The sequence below is a fragment of the Dromiciops gliroides genome, chromosome 1 (assembly GCF_019393635.1).
Source record: "Dromiciops gliroides isolate mDroGli1 chromosome 1, mDroGli1.pri, whole genome shotgun sequence".
Taxonomy (NCBI): Eukaryota; Metazoa; Chordata; class Mammalia; order Microbiotheria; family Microbiotheriidae; genus Dromiciops; species Dromiciops gliroides.
Window position 1 is genome coordinate 270049180 of NC_057861.1, and position 12488 is coordinate 270061667.

The window sequence follows — 12488 nt, forward strand, 5'->3', positions numbered from 1 at the left end:
CTGATTTTTCTCTCATTACATGACTAATGCAGAAATATGTTTAATGTGATTGTACATATATAACATATCAGATTTCTTGCTGTCTTGGGGAGGGGGGAGGGATGGAGAAAAATTTGAAACTAGAAATCTTATAAAAACAAATGTTGAAAATAATAAAATATTTATATGGAAAAAAGAGTAACCAAATAAACTGTACTAATTTGATGTAAAAAAAAAAAGAAAGAAAGAAGTCCTCCAGATCTAGAGAATGAAGTTGAGCACTTATGAATAAACATTGCAAAAGAAGGAAAATTATACAACGCTTGATAAGACAGAGGAACCTGTGGAATTTGAAAAATACGGAACTACAACATGCTGTTCTTGAATGGTTTAAAGGAAAAAAAGAAATTAGGTCAACAGAATTTATAGCTTGTATAGCAAAAATAATGGCAGGACAAAAAAACTTGAATCCATGATGACAAATATCACCAGAGAGAGAGAGAGAGAGAGAGAGAGAGAGAGAGAGAGAGAGAGAGAGAGAGAGAGAGAGAGAGAGAGAGAGAACAATAGATTGGGAAATCAAATACATAAAAAATGAAGGAAAATCTAGAAGAAGAAAAGCCAAAAGATTAAAAGAAATTAAGAGAAAATGTACCATTAGTAACTTAATTTTTAAAAAGAAAGAAGAAAACCCAATTACAGCATCAAAAAATGAAAAAGTTGAAGCCATAAATAATAAAGAAATTGTTAGGCATGATATCACCCAACTCTCTGCCAGTAAAACTGAAAATCTAAATGAAGTAGATGAATATTTGCAAAAATAATTTTTGCCCATATTAACAGAACAGGAAATAGAATAATTAAATAACCTTATCTTAGAAAAAGAAATTAAATTAGCCACAAATGAATGCTTATAGGAAAAAAGGACTATACAAATTCACAAATGAATTCTAACAAATATTTAAAGAACAATCAAATCCAATACTACATAAAATGTTGGAAAAAATAGGAAAGAAAGGAGCCTACCAAATTCCTTCAATGACACAAATATAGTCTTGATACCATTGTCAAATCAGAGAGAGGCAGATCTGACCCTTTCATTCCCTTACTCAGTAAACCCCATTAGCTCTCCTTTGCCAATAAAATATAAACTCCTTTGCTAGCTTTTAAGGCCCTTCACCACTTTCCCCAACCTATCTCTTTCCTATCCTCATTACTCCTCCCTCCTATGCCTCAATCCAGATGATCTGGCTTCTCGTTTTCTTCCACACAAAATTCCATTTGGGGGCTCCATTCCTTTGGATTGCCCATCCCCATCCCCTATATCTAGAATTCATTTGTTCTTCATTTCTACCTCATGAAATCCTTCTCCTCCTCTAAAATTTCACTCAACACAATTTCTGCATGAAGCTTTTCAATCCCCCTCCCAACTGTTAATGCCTTCCCTCCCAAACAACCTTATACTGTTCCAATTTATTTCAATTCAATAAACATTTATTAGGTGTTCATTATGTGCCAGACACTGTGCTGAGTACTGGGTACACAAATAAGAAAAAGAGATTCCCTCCCCTCAAGTTGCTTACAATCCAATAGGAGAAGAATAGAGGGAAAGGGAAGGGGGAAAGAAAAGAAAAGAAGAAAAGAGGAAAGAAGAGTAAAAGAGAAGAAGAGGGAAAGGAGAGGAAAGAAAGCATGTGAAAGGGTAAAGAGGAGGGGAGGGAAGAGAAGAGGAAACAAAGTCAAAGGAAATAGAACTTCAGGTAAACCTGTAAGGAAACACAGAACAAAAACTTTTGTTTTCCTTTTTATTAGTTAAACATTCAGGCCTTTCCAGGAAATCTTACTATTTATTTTGATTATTTGTTTTTGTTGAAGTTTGTTGCTAATTATTTTTAAATGGAAAAAAGCAAATATCAGGAGAGGGAGATCATTTTCACTGGGGTAGGGAGAGAATCAGGAAGGGCTTCATTAAGGCAATGATGTTTGAGTTAAGCCTCACACAGGTCTATGTCTACATATCTGCTGACCACTTTATTATATCTAAGTACAGAAATTTATGGAGTTTTAATTAGTGGAGGAAAAGAGTTGAAAGTCTAGATAGGCTTTTTATTTACTGCTCTTACCTATAATCTTACTGATAATCCCAACCATATTTTTCACTCATCAGAGTTTATAAATTTCAGTCCCAAGGCACAACCAACTAAAGTGGTCAGTAGAACCACACAAACAGACTTGTCTATGGCAACAGTCTAGCTCAAATGTCACTTCCTCGGTGAAGTATTTCCCTCTCCTTTACCATATGTCATAAATAAAGCAATTTGTTTGGATCTCTCCTTGGTCCTTATCACATTCTACCTTATGTAATACTTACTTGAATACAGCTTTTCACAGGTAGCACAGTATTGTAGATCAGGGCCTTAGACTTGGTTCACACCAAATTCAGACCTGGGTTTGAATCTTGGCTCTGACACTTGGGTATATACTTGGTGACCTCTGGGATATGACAGACAAGTTGCTTGACTTCTAGGAGGTTCAACAGCACATTCCTCAGAGCTTTTCTTTAAAGCTCAATGAAGGAATGTTTGTAAAGTTCCTTGTTAAATTTGAAGCAATAAATGTTCATTTTTCTTATTCCTCCTATTCATTCTATTAGATTATTTATTCCCTAAGGACAGCAACTCTATAATTCCTCATTTTGGAAAAAGTACCTAGCATTGTGTTTTGGACACAAGTAGTAATTACTTACTAAATGTTTATTGAATTGCATTGAAAAAAATTATGATGTTTCTCCTTAGAAGTAAGGTTAGCTTTTTAAGCATGACTAATAACCAGAAGCTATTTTTTTAAAATTCCCCTATATCTCTAACCTCCAAAAACTCCAAGAAAAAAATCTACTTTTCTACCATATTAAAATTCTTCATTTTCTCCTTCTATTTTATAGGGGGAGGAAATAGGAAATAAGCATTTATTAATCACATGCTATGTGCCGGGCACTGCATTAAACATTTTACAAATATTGCCTCATTTTAGCCTCACAACAACCCTATGAGATAGATGCTATTATTATGCCCACTTTTCAGTTGAGGAAACTAAAGCAGACAAAGGTTAAGTGGTCCAAGGTCACACAGCAAGCAAGTATTTGAGGCAAGTTTTGAACTCAGATCTTGCTGACTCCAGCCCCAAGGCTTTATTCCAATGATATCTAATTTCTAACTGGTAACCATGGAAGTTTGGCTATTAAGCTTCTTATTTCTTTCACAGATGCATTGAGCATATTCAGAACCAAAGTCAAGGTTAGATTTCTCAGGCACTCTAGGCTCCCTGCCCCTCCACCAAAGTATGGGGAAATCCAAGGTAAAGCATTTCCTCTTCCCTCATGCCACTATACCTCCCACAGAAGGTTGAACTGGAAGGGAGTAAATAGATGTGAATGATCATCATCTATAACCTCTCCCACTGAGGACAAGCTTGGTACCTGGGGAAGAGGATGGAGTATATGGGACTGTCCCACTTCTAAGTGTCAGATTCCTTGAATATCTATCATTGTGCTCATTCAGGACTCAGCCTGATTAGATTTCCCCATACTTTGGTAGATTTATTTAGATTAGATTTCCCCATACTCAGGCCACATTTGCCTCTCATGTGGACTATTGCAACAATCTCCTAATTAGACTCCCAGATTTCTATACTTTTTCCCTCTCTAAACCATCCTTCATAGAGCTGCAAAAATAATTTGCCGAAAGTACATCTAACAGTATCTGCTCAAGAATATTCAATGGTTCTCCCATTGATTATGTTTCTGTTTTTTGTTTGTTTGATGGTTTGGGGTTTGTTTGGTATTGGGGGGGGCAAATAAGGGTTAAGAGACTTGCCCAGGGTCACATAGCTAGTAAGTGTCAAGTGTCTGAGGTCAAATTTGAACTCAGGTCCTCCTGAATCCATGACCGGTGCTTTATCCACTATGCCACCTAGCTGCTGTCCCCCTCCCATTGATTCTAGAAGAAAATAGAAACATGACATTTAAAACTCTTCACTACCTGGATCCAGTTTATTTTTCCAGATTTATTTTACATTATTCTTCATTACACACTCTACATATCAACCCAACTGACCTACTTGCTGATCTCTGAATGTAGCATTTCACCTCTTACCCCTATGTCTTTGCATAGGCTACCCTAAATGCCTGAAATGCTCACTTCTACTTCTTAGACTTCTGAGCTCTCTTCAAGGTTCCGATTATATGATTAAATCCATAGGATTTAAGAATACAAATGGATTTAAGAATAGAAACCTCTCCAGATCCCTCACTTGTTCCTGCTGTCACCCTCATAAACTGATGATTTAAATACTTATGTTTGCATGTGTTGTGTCCCACCCCACCACCACCACCCTCAGGAAAATGATAGCATTTTGGCAAAGTAGACAGAAACTGCTTTTCATTTTATCTTTGTTTACTCAGAGCCTTACATATAGTAGTTGTTTCACAAATGCTTCTTGATGAGATGGGATTGGATTGGATTGGATTGGATTGGATTGGATTGGATTGGATTGGATTGGATTGGATTGGATTGGATTGGATCGGATTGAAAGATTCCCAGTGATCCAGAGGGAGTAAATCCTTCCTAACTCCACCTTCCCACCCCACCCCCAGTGCCCCAAGGTCTCCATTCCTTCCTGCTATCTTCTCTACCACTTTCTGCTGCTTGTTCCAGGTATGAAATCCCTAGGGGGTTTCTCCAATAGTTCTATTCAATAGAAGTAATATTCAACAGGAGTAATAAACAGGTTTTCCAAATTGTTCTAAAACTTCACATAAACATAACACCTGACAAAGTTTGCCACTATATACTTGTACTTTAAAACATTACAAATTATATTAACATACATACACATAGACACAGAGCCCAGAAATTCTTTTTTTGCTTCAGCTGCATTCCAGTTTGATTTTCAAAGAGAAGTTTTTATTAGGAAGTGCTTTGATCAATATGGAACTGTCATATCATCTTTCCCCACATTTTATACAAATCTCATAAACTGCAAAACACCATTTATAATTTTAGACAATTTGAGGATTTGTTTAAGCTCTACTGAAGAAGTTCTTAACCTTTTGTGTGTGTCATGGGCCCCATTGGGAAACAGTCTGGTGAAGCCTAAGGCCCCCTTCTCAGAAGAATGTTTTAAATGCATAAGGTACATAAGATTAAAATAGAAGCCAATTTTATTGAAATACATGATTTAAATATTTTTTTGAAATTCACAGACCTTAGATTAAAAGCCCTTGACAAAAGTTCAATTTTTAAATTAAAACTAGAACAGATTTTTTAATCTCTCTCATTCCATACAGCTTCTTTTTGAAGGGTCAACACAAAGATAAGACTCCTCTTAAGGAGGTCAAATGGTTTGCATGTAAAAGCAAAATATGGAAATATGTTTTGCATGACTTCACATGTATAATTGATATATTGCTTACCTTCTCAAGGGGTAGGCATAGGATAGGAGGGAGAGAATTTAGAACCCAAAAACAATTTTTAAAATAATATTTAAAATTTTTAATTTAATTGGAAAATATTTAATGAAATAAATGAAAATATATATTTTTAAAAGAGTAAAAGCCAATTAAACTTTGTGATACCTAAAACCATTTCCTTTCTACGCTAGCTAATGGAATTGTACTTAAGGAGTATAGTGGATGAATTCACATCCCAGTTCTTCTACTTTACTATTTACATGATCTTTGCTTGCCTAATTCCTCTGCACCTCAGTTTGCTCTATCTGTAAAAGGATGGAGTCACACCAGACAATCTCCCAGAGGGCCTTAAGTATACCTTATGACCAAGATGTGTGAATTAAGAAAGGTAGCTTTTTATAATGAAAAGAGAACTAAATTTGAAGCCAGAAGATTATTTTAAAATGGACTAGCATTAAGGGTAATGAGAAAGAAAAAACAAGGGGTTGTATCTATCATACAACTGCTATACTTTGGGAGAAGAGGAAAATCGATGGTATCTGGCTCCCAGCTACCTTGCATCATGTGAGCAAGAGAGGTAGATCTTCTCTTAAAGATTTATTTACTTGGTATACATTTTTCTCAGGGTTAAATTCTTTTCTAGTGCTTGGCTGTATGTAAGCCACCATGTTTGTGGTTAGCAGTTGTTCCCTTCTCTGGAAAAAAGATGTTGCCTGGGGAGCATAGTCATTCAGTAAACTGCTGCACAGAACTGAAGGCACTGAATGTGTTTAGCCTAGAGAAGAAAACACCCAGGGGAGAATATGATAGCTGTCTTCAAGTATTTTAAAAACTCATATAGAGGTTGGATTAAATGTATTGTCTTTGGTACCAGACAGAATCAAAAGTAATATGTAATCATTGCAAAGTAAATGTTTTAGGCATGATGTCAGGAAAAACTTCCTAATGGTCAAAGCTGCCCAAAAGTGGAATGGGCTTCCTCAAGAAGTGGTGAGTTCCCACTGTCCAACCAGAGACCAAATGACCACTTATTGGGGAATAGGAATTCCTTTCATATATTGGTGATACCATGTGACCATTGAGGTACCACCCTTTTCTCAAATTATGTGATTCTGTGATTTATTAATTCTCTAAGAGCTAGAACCTTAAGATTTTCCCACTGACAGATATACAACTTCCTCTAGACAAGAAGGCAACTGGTTCCTTCAATTATGCTTTAATTCTAATCCCTGTATTTGTCCTACCTTTATGTTATGATCAAGAGAGATATTTACCTAACCACCTGCCTATGATTTGCACCACATAGAATGTTTGGGAAATTACAATATTTAGTTAGTTATACTTTATTATTCTAGTTTCATTTCTCCCAGAGAGAATGAGCCCCAACCAACACTCATGCCATCCACAGGCCCCATTGAGCTTTGACAATCATGTCGGGGCAGCTAGGTGGCACAGTGGATAAAGTACTGGCCTTGGATTCAGGAGGACCTGAGTTCAAATCTGGCCTCAGACACTTGACACTTACTAGCTGTGTGACCCTGGGCAAGTCACTTAACCCCCATTGCCCCGAAAAAAACAAACAAAAAAAAGACAATCATGTCATCATATGCTCTAATTAAGTATAAGTATGTGATTTAGCATCATTTGTGCTTCATTTTATCTCCTGCTTAGAAAGGGTTTAAAATTTATCTTCTGTATCTTAGAATTTATCTTTAAAGAGAGGAAAGGACAGAGAGAGAGAGAGAGAGAGAGAGAGAGAGAGAGAGAGAGAGAAAGTCTTGAGCTATAGCTCTAGTCTGGAGAGCTGAGGGGGGAAAAAAACCTGCCTTCCTCCTGCTGAGTGTAATAGGGACCCATTTTTAATTTTATTTTATTCTGTTGAAGGCTGTATTTGATGGCTCAAACCTTATTTCTTATAAACACCTGTTGTTGACCCTGTGCTCATGTTTCTTGCTGTCCTTTTGTTCATTGCATGAGGGTGAGAAACAGTTCTAGGAGCCACAGAGAACAGTGTGACCTTTTCCTAGAATAGGGCTGGAATCCCAACCCCTCTCTAGCCCACTTTTGCTCTCCAATGGGGCACATCATCATGAGATATTTCCTTGGTCCACACTGCCAAGGGCAGAACTACTATGAACTTGAATCTTTAAAAAAAATCTACCTGATAGACACAGTTTAATGGTGACTAAAGGTTATACTTGTCTGTATTTAATGAGACCTGTGTCTTTGAAGGAAAAGTCACAATACCACTTAGAATTTCTGATAATTAGATAGCTGTAACTAGGAGTATTCATGTCAGAACTGTGATTTTTAAAGCATCTCTTCTGCCCTTGCCTCCCCAGGTAAGTGGAGTTGTCATTGCCTACTAAAAGGTTCTTGTTCCAAGTCATATATTTCATTACTAAAACAACCTGCTTAAGTTGGATGTGCCCCAGATTCATACCCCAGGGGTTCCAGGAAGAAATGCCAGTTGTTTTTACAACCATCCACACAGAAAACATCTGGTTTGGGAAATGCTTTGTGTAGCTCTGCTGTGTGTGTGTTTGGGTGTGTTTAATGACTATAAATAGGCTGTGACTATTTTCCCTTTAAAAAAAAGTATGATTACCCTGTAGCCTCAGGAACATCTTGGTAGTAGCTCATCAGATAGCTTTGCAATTGAAAACCTGAGTTTTATTCCTATAAAGAGATCAGAATCTGATCCTTTAAGAAAATAAATCCAAGAGGTAAGGAATATAATGATCAGCTATTATATATCTAGGAAGGTATAGTAATTGGTCCATTTTTAGGCCTCTGTTGTAAAGTCCTACCAGGATACCCCATCATAGTGGGGAAGGAGTCCAGGGCCCTTAGACTATTTGCCAACAGAGCTGGTCCTACACAAACTGGAAATGCTTCAAGTACAGGACAAGTGATTATTAGAAGGAATATCTTTTTTAAATTCTAGAATCCCTAGGTGGTATGGGAGGGACCTGTAAAATTCTCTTTGTTTATGCTCCTGCCTGGAAACAAGATGTCTCATTCAGAAAAGTATCTCTCAAATTGTCCCATTTGGAGAAAATCTCCAAGAGACTCTTTTAAAAATCCTTTCCCATTTGCTTCACAATCTGCTACATTTCAAGGAAATATGTGATGCCATTTTAAGAGTAGTAGAAAAAACAGGGCCATTCTGTGCCTATGTTAGCAAAGGGGCATATAAAACTAAGGAAAGGGGGAGCTAGGTGGTAGAGTGGATAAAGCATTGGCCCTGGAGTCAGGAGGACCTGAGTTCAAATTTGGACTCAGACACTTGACACGTATTAGCTGTGTAACCCTGGGCACGTCACTTAACTCCAAATGCCTCACCAAAAAAAAAAAGGGGGGGGGAGATCAAACAAGCAACAAGCCTTTATTAATTACCATTCTTCATTCTTCTCTCTGTTATATTTTCCAACTTTACAGACTTTGACACCCTTCCCCCTTACCAGCATCCTTTTATATATTGTCTTCCCCCATTAGAATGTAAGTCACTTGGAAACAGGTTCTGTTTCCTTCAGCATGCAGTTATATCTGCAACACTTAGCACAGGGCCTGGCATATAGTGTAAAAAAAAAAAAAAAAGCATGTGGCCTGCCTGCCTACTATTTGCCAGACGTTGTGTTAAACATTAAGGATATAAATGCAAAATTGAGATGGTCACTGCCTTAGAGACCTTAGAATCTATTAGGGGATACAGCATGTATTCAAACAAGTAAATACAGAATATATTTGTGCCCCTCCCATGCTTGCCAATGGGTATGGGAGAGAAGTTAAGAAATGAGGAAATTGGAAAAAATACTCTTGAAAGAGGTACACAAGGGGACAGGTAGGAGGTACAGTGGATAAAGTACCTGCCCTGGATTCAGGAGGAACTGAGTTCAAATCCGACCTCAGACACTTGACAGTTACTAGCTGTGTGACCCTGGGCAAGTCATGTAACCCTCATTGCCCCACCAAAAAAAAGAAAAGAAAGAAAAGAGGTACATAAGCAGAGCCTTGAAGGAAGTTAGGAGTTCCAAGAGACAAAGGTAAGAGTTATAGGACTGGGGGCAGCTAGGTGGCACAGTGAATAAAGCAATAGCCCTGGATTCAGGAGGACTTAAGTTCAAATCTGACCTCAGACACTTAACACTTACTAGCTGTGTGTCCCTGGGCAAGTCATTTAACCCTCATTGTCCTGTAAAAAACACAAAAAAGAGCTATAGGACTGAGGGAAGAAATAAGGAAATATAGAAATAAGGAAAGAAGAGAAGTATGGAACTAAATGAAATCCCATTTACATTATCAGAGAGATTGAAAATAGTTTCTCCTCCCTTCTCTATTTAAATCCCTCAATGAACCTATTCAATTCTAAACTCGTCTACTTTTGAATTTCTTACCTCCTTTTCCTATCATCTATTAGATCTTACCAAACCCCAGCCCTGAATTACTTCCACCATCTGCCTCATTCACTAATATTTACATGACACTGAACAGATAGAGAAAATTGCTAAACCATGCTGATGGGTTGACTAAAAACTTTTGTTTTATAACCTCAATTGGCCCCTCCCTTCAACAAGGCAACTCTTTTAGACCTTCATAATAAATTAAGTCTTCTATTCTCAGCAATGGATATTCAAAACTTTTTCATCCCTCCTCAAGCCTCTCACCACATGTCCTCCCCCTCCTTTCTTAGGTGAGAACTTCTCCAACAGACTGCTTTTACTATTATCCTCCATCTCTAATCTTCAAATTCTTCCTATCTACTGAATCATTTTCTACTGCCCACAAAAATGTCCATGTCTTCTCCATTCTTAAAATCCCTCCCATAATCTGGCCATCCCCACTAATTACTATACAATACCTCTCCTACCCCTCTTGGTTATGAATGTGATGTTTAAAATCTAAATGTGTGTTCGCCTTAAGATAGAAGCTTTAGCACCAGTCTTTGGGCATTAAGCATTTATTAAAGCATACTAGGTATTAGTAAAAAGCAAAACACGTGGAGTTCAGAAAGTTAAGAAAAGGCCCATCTAGCCTAGAGTTCCAGCCTGGTCTGGTTCTTCCTCAAGTCCTTCACCACAAGCCTCCTTCAACCATGAACTGCTCCTGAAAATTGAGTGTGGAAGCTTTTTATAGGTCTGGAGCAGAGGCAGTCCTTATACACTGCTTCAAGCTGATTGGTTAGCATCATCCAAATCCATTGGTTCACTGGACTTGAAGGTGATCTCATGTTGAGTCCAAAGTCCTTAGCTTCTGAGAACAATACCTTCTTAAGGGCTGGTCAGCTGTGGTTACAATCTAATTAACTTTAAGTAGGATAATCAGCAAAGTCAATCACTCTCACTTAATTCAATCAGTTTAGATTCATCTCCATGTGGGCCTTTGAGTATCTGCCAAATCCCATTATTTTCTCACATGAGAAAACCTTGCATATTAGGATGCTCCACTTTCTCTCTTCTTACTCTCTTCTCTGCAATCTGGCTTCCAGCTTCCCCATTTAACTGAACAATTACCACTGATTTCTTAATTGACAAATATAATGACTTCCTCTCAATTCTCATCTCCCTGTTGCTTTTGACATTGCTTATCACCATATCCTCCCAGATACTCTCTCCTCTCTGGGCTTTCATGACATTGTTCTCTCCTAGTTCTCCTACTGTTTGTCTGACTGCTGCTTTTCTTTTTCAGTTTCCTTTGTTGGATTTTTATCTGAGTTATAGTCCTGCATCACCAACTGCCTTTTGCATGTCTCAAACTGGATGTCCCATAAGCATCTCAAACTCAACATGAACATGAAAGAGAAAAGAGAGAAAGAAAAAGAGAGAAAAGAGGAGTTGCCATGGTCAATTGTTTGAAATAGCCTAGTGGCCAAACATTTAATAATGAGCCTCTCTGAACTTAGCAAGACTAATCTTATGGTGACAGAAATCCAGTCTACCACTGGGTTCCTATTCAAAGACATTCCAACTTAGTGGGACCTGCCAGAATTTATCCATTGCCTTCAAGAAAACAAAGTCACCTCCGTGCTACAATGGTACATTGCAATGCTACAATTCTCCATGTTAATAGAGAATTGTTTACATACATTATTTTTTTAAATTTCTGTATTATTTATACATTTTGATTTTTGTATCACTTTCATTTCTGAATACATCCTTCCCTTTCCCTACCCAGAGAAGCAGTCCTTCAGACAAAAAAATAAAAAGAAAGAAAAGAAAGCTAGCTTAGAGGGACAGCTTGGTGGCACAGTAGGTAAAGCACCAGCCCTGGATTCAGAAGGACCTGAGTTCAAATCCAGCCTCAGACACTTGACACTTACTAGCTCTGTGACCCTGGGAAAGTCACTTAATCCTCATTGCCCTCCCCCCTCCAAAAACAAACAAACAAAACAAAACCAAGAAAGGTAGCTTAGAAAAATTAACCAGAATATCAACCAACTCTGATATTATATTCAATATTCCACACCCATAGTTACCCACCTCTGCAAAGAGTGAAGGGAGGTATTCTTTCTCAACTTTGATTCCAGGACAAGCTTAGTCATCATAATTACTAAGCCTTTATTTCAGGTCTGTTGTCGTTCTTTTTGATTTATGTTGCTATAACCACTGTATAAATTGTTTTCATGACCCTGCTTACTTCACTCTAGATCTGTTCATGTAAGTTTTCCTGAGATTCTCTAAATTTTTTGAATTCATCATTTCTTAAAGTATAGTAATATTCCATTATATTCATGTACCCTAATTTCTTTAACCATTCCCCAATTGGTCATCCTCTTTGTTTCCAGTCCTTTGCCACCATAAATAAATTCTGTTATGAGTATTTGGGAATATATTGGACCTTTCTGTCTTAGAACTCCTTGAGGTTTGTTACATGTAGTATTGCATTAGATCCTCACAGCAACCCTGTAAAGTAGGTGGTGTATTTCATTTCATTATCCCCATTTTATAATTGAGGAGACTGAATCCAAAATAGTTTTATCCAAGGTCATACAGCAAGAGTCAGAGCAGGAGGAGACTTAGATCTGATTCTAAGCCTTTGTACC